Source organism: Budorcas taxicolor, chromosome 23 (assembly GCF_023091745.1).
Source record: "Budorcas taxicolor isolate Tak-1 chromosome 23, Takin1.1, whole genome shotgun sequence".
Taxonomy (NCBI): Eukaryota; Metazoa; Chordata; class Mammalia; order Artiodactyla; family Bovidae; genus Budorcas; species Budorcas taxicolor.
Window position 1 is genome coordinate 1,147,729 of NC_068932.1, and position 4,714 is coordinate 1,152,442.

Below are 4,714 nucleotides of genomic sequence, written 5' to 3' on the forward strand. Positions count from 1 at the left end.
ACAAAACAGTCAACTTGAGATATCTGAATTTGGTTTTACTAACAAAACCTATTTATTGATATTCACACAGAGCCACAGACAAAGTTGTAAAAAGGCCTATTAAATTAATCAAACACAGGCTTTGGACCTATTGCCTAATTGTCTAGGATGTGTTATATTTCTTCTGACTTACAAAGTGCAGAGCTTTGTGTCAAGGTTCACATTCAACTTGGTCACCTGTAATAATCCAGTTCATTTTTCAGAGTCCCTGTAAGCACTGCAATGGGTGACATTCTCTATTGTCTCTTGACTCTGGCTACATTCCAGCTCTTCCTTTAATTCCATTCCAAATACTGATCCATAAATTCCCACATGTTGTAAGTGGTTATTTTCTTTGTTTACTTCTACTTTTAAATAAATTTATCATGTAAAAACTTCCCTTACAAAAAGTCACCATAATAAAGGAACGCTTGAGGTTGCTTCAGTGTTCAAGTCTATTTTTATTTTTCCATTTTTCTTTACTGTTTTGATTATTTAAAAGTATATACAGTATTGTGACAAAGCTGGGTTTACAAATACCTATACAATAAAGCTTCCGTGGTGACTCAGATGGTAAAGAACTTGGCTGTGATGCAGAAGACCTGGGTTTGGAAGATCCCCTGGAGGAGGCATGGCAACCCACTCCAGTATTCTTGCCTGGAGAATCCCCATGGATGGAGGCCTCTGGTGGGCTACAGTTCACAGGGTCACAATGAGTTGGATATGACCAAGTGTCTAAGCCCGGTGCAGCAAACAATAAAGGATATTTATTTCTTTCAAAAATAAGAGTCATATGTACTGCTCCTGTTGCTGGATTTGAATTCAAACTTGCTAATGATCTCTTGTGAAAGATTTAAGTCACTGAGTAGATGAAGTAAATTTAAACTCATTTCTCTGTCAGATTTTGAGTTACCCATGGAACATAAACCACTATGTCATGTTCAGTTCAGTTCAGTTGCTCAGTCGGTCCAACTCTGCAACCTATGAATCATGCCAGGCCTCCCTGTTCATCACCAACTCCCGGAGTTCACTCAAACTCATGTCCATCGAGTCGGTGATGCTATCCAGACATCTCATCCTCTGTCATCCCCTTCTCCTCCTGCCCCTAATCCCTCTCAGCATCAGGGTCTTTTCCCATGAGTCAACTCTTCACATGAGGTGGCCAAAGTATTGGAGTTTCAGCTTCAGCATCAGCCCTTTCAATGAATACCCAGGACTGATCTCCTTTAGGATGGGCTGGTTGGATCTCCTTGCAGTCCAAGGGACTCTCAAGAACTCAGTAAATAGTATGACCTAAAAACATAGCTTTTAAAGTATTTTCTACATTTCCCTGTGTAGTATCTGCAGGTCTTCCAGAACTTTGGCACAGTTGAAAGGAAAGTTCAGGATAAGTGGAAAGAGTTATTTTGTGTGTGGCTTCATTTCCCTAATGTTACTTTATGTTAAGACATTGCTTCTCTCAGGGAAGTCTTTAAAAGCTACATGATCCTGCTTGTTCACTAAAAATGAGAAAAGAAAACCAGTTTACTAAAGGCTATTACACTATACATGTAGAGATATAGGAAAGGACTAAAGATGAAAAGAAATCACTTCAAGTAGACTCTGGAGATGTGTTCTATAAGAAAAGCTTTGGGGTATTTTATCGCATCTGTTGCTCAGAAAACATGCTTCTTCTCTTTTCATCTTTAGATTTCAGATGCTAGCTTCACAATGGGGAGGCACTTTTGAGGAAGTCAAAGACAAGGCCAAGAATACCACTAACCACTGGCCCTGTGAAGTGGAAAGCAGTTTAGTTAAACCTTGTTTCTTTTCTTCACAAATGCATTGTTCTACTGAAAGCTTTAAAAATCAAGTAGCCCTCATTCTTTTTTTTCCCTTTGTGTCAAAAGTTAGTAGTGACATGGCTGAAAAAGTATTAGGAAAATCTAAGCATTGACTATATGCACAGTTAAGCATAATGGGGTACAAGACCGGGGTATATGGTTAGACAGTGGTGACCAAGTCTTCCAGTAGACCACGTTTCATGTGAGGAATTTAATTTGATTTAATTTTATTTTAAAATTTCTTGTAGCTTTATTGAGATAACTGAAATATAACATTGTATATGTCTAAGATGTACAATGTGTTGGTATGATACACTTATATTGTGAAATGATTACCATCATAGAATTGCAAAATTACCATTTCTTTCTTTTCTTTTTTTGTGGTGAAAACACTGAAGACCTACTCTTTCAGTAACTTCCAAGTATATAATGCAATATATTTTTTTTAAGTTTCAGCTTTCTTGAAGTATAATTGACACACAAAATTATGCTCTTTGATTATAATACAGTTTTATTAACTGTAATCCCTGTACTATGCATTAGCTTCCCAGAACTTACTCATCAAATAACTGGAAGTTTGTACCCTTTGACCAACATCTCCCCACATCCCCCATTTCCCAGCTACTGGCAACCACTGTTCTAGTCTCTGTTGTCATGAGTTTGGCTGTTTTAGATTCTACATATGTGACATCATACGGTGTTTGTTTTTTGCAACAATGTACTGTGGTACTACTAGCTCTATGGATTGACTTCACAGAAAAATTTGTGAGAAACTTCTTGTCACACTATCAGTTTGACAATATTCAATGTATTGGTTAAAAATAATTTCTTCCAGGACAATTTCTTGAACTTTGGATGTTTACAGGTTTAATGTCACCTGTTTTCCAAGGCCTTATTGAAATATTCTTAATATTATACTAACTAGGGACAGGTGACTGCGAAGTGCTGGGTCAATGAATTGTTGAGGAAGGGGCACAGCAGATGAGGTGGTGGACCTGTGGCTATTAAGGCTTGTTGTATTTGATGATATATGTTTGCTTGAAGTATTTGAGTAAGGATTAGATGTAAGACCAGTTTGAAATCTGCTGAATCTGTTGAAGGGTATGTGGGGTTAAACTGGGTACCTACCAGGATGCTGTCGTGTCTGTTGAGCTGCAAGCTAATGTAAGGCCTAATTTAGACAGATTTTCTCTGAACTATTCAGAACCAGATGGAAGCAGGTGGTCTATGTAAAAGATATAGAAGCATTATTACCAGTGTGGATATGAAGATTAAAGTAACCGTGTGATTACATCTGGGAAAAATTAGGTGTACATGGTGGCTCAGATGATTAAGAATTTGCCTGCAATGAGGTAGACCTGGGTTTGATCCCTGAGTTGGGGAGATCCCCTAGAGAAGGGCATGGCAACCCACTCTGGTATTTTTGCCTGGAGAATCCCCACGGACAGAAGAGCCTGAAAGGCTACAGTCCATGGGGTCACAAAGAGTCGGACACAACTGAATGACTAAGCACAGTATGTTTTCTGCTGAAGTGAAACCCAAAATATGGTACCAGATATACTGGAAAGTTAAACATGTGAGATATTAATCTAATTTTTGAGACAAGGAAACAGGATTCATTTTATTTGTTTTTCTGTAGGTCACACGGTCAGCATTGGTATAATCAGGATTTGAATTCAGAGTGTTTCCTATTTGAAAGTCTTTTTTTTTTTTTCCTACTAGTACACAAATTATTCTAGCAGTAAATATTTGCTGACTTAAATAAGATGTGTATGTTAGATGACACAGTCTTATTCAGTTTTCTTTTTAGAAAAAATTACTACTGTTTCTAAACTTCCTCTTTAGTGAAAAAGTCAACAAAGAATCTGTCATCTGTTATCTGTGACAGATATGGGAACTGAATTCTGAGATCAGTTAGTTGTTTTTAAAATTTATCCTGATATCTGTCACTGTCAAAACCACTTTCAGTAGAAAGGGTTTATAGACTGAAAAGGTGGGAGCTGTAAAATATAAGCAAAATAGACATGCTCTGTGGGTAACTTTGGCATATATCATATGAGACTTTCAATATAAATAGTACTACAGAGTGGCAAACTATGACTGGCACATTATATGTTTTTAATGATTAAAAAACCGGAGGTTTTGATCTCAGACAAATTACCATTGGAAGAAGATACATTAAGCCTGATCCTGTACATTTTGAATAAAGTAGGAGATCATGGCTGAGAAAAACCTGACCTGGAGAAACTGCATTCTCATTTTCCTCTTGTCTTTGGGAGAGATGTGTTCTGACAGGAGAAAAGAAGGTACTTTTGGAGGTTGTACTGCTGTTGTTTAAACATACCATATTTGTGTGGAAGGTTAATTGTTGCACCAAAGTCTGAAATGTAAAATTATGACTTATAGATGCTCATTTGTGAAGTATGGATGGGGAGGAGGGGAGTGCCTACTATGAGCCAGACATTAGTGTTCTGTGTGTAGTTTCTCATATTACTTAATAGAATTTTTTTTGCTTAATTTTAATTGGCATATAATTCCTTTACAATGTTGTTAGTTTCTGCTGTACAGTAATGTGAATCAGCTATAGACATACATATATCCCCTCCATCTTGCATCTCCCTCTTACTGCCACCCCACTCATCTTACTCCTTTAGGTTGTTCTCAAAGTATCCAGCTGAGCTCGCTGTGCTATTTTTGAGCTTCTTAATGGGAGTTTTAAAAAATGAGTCTGATGCTTCAAAATTTTACCATTATGCAAACTTAGTAACTCAGCATCTACAAGGTTCTGGAAAATCCTGCTGAATAATTAAGTTTAAGCAAGTTGAGGAGAGTTGCTATAAAATTTAATCAAATGTCAAAAAAAGAGTCCTTGG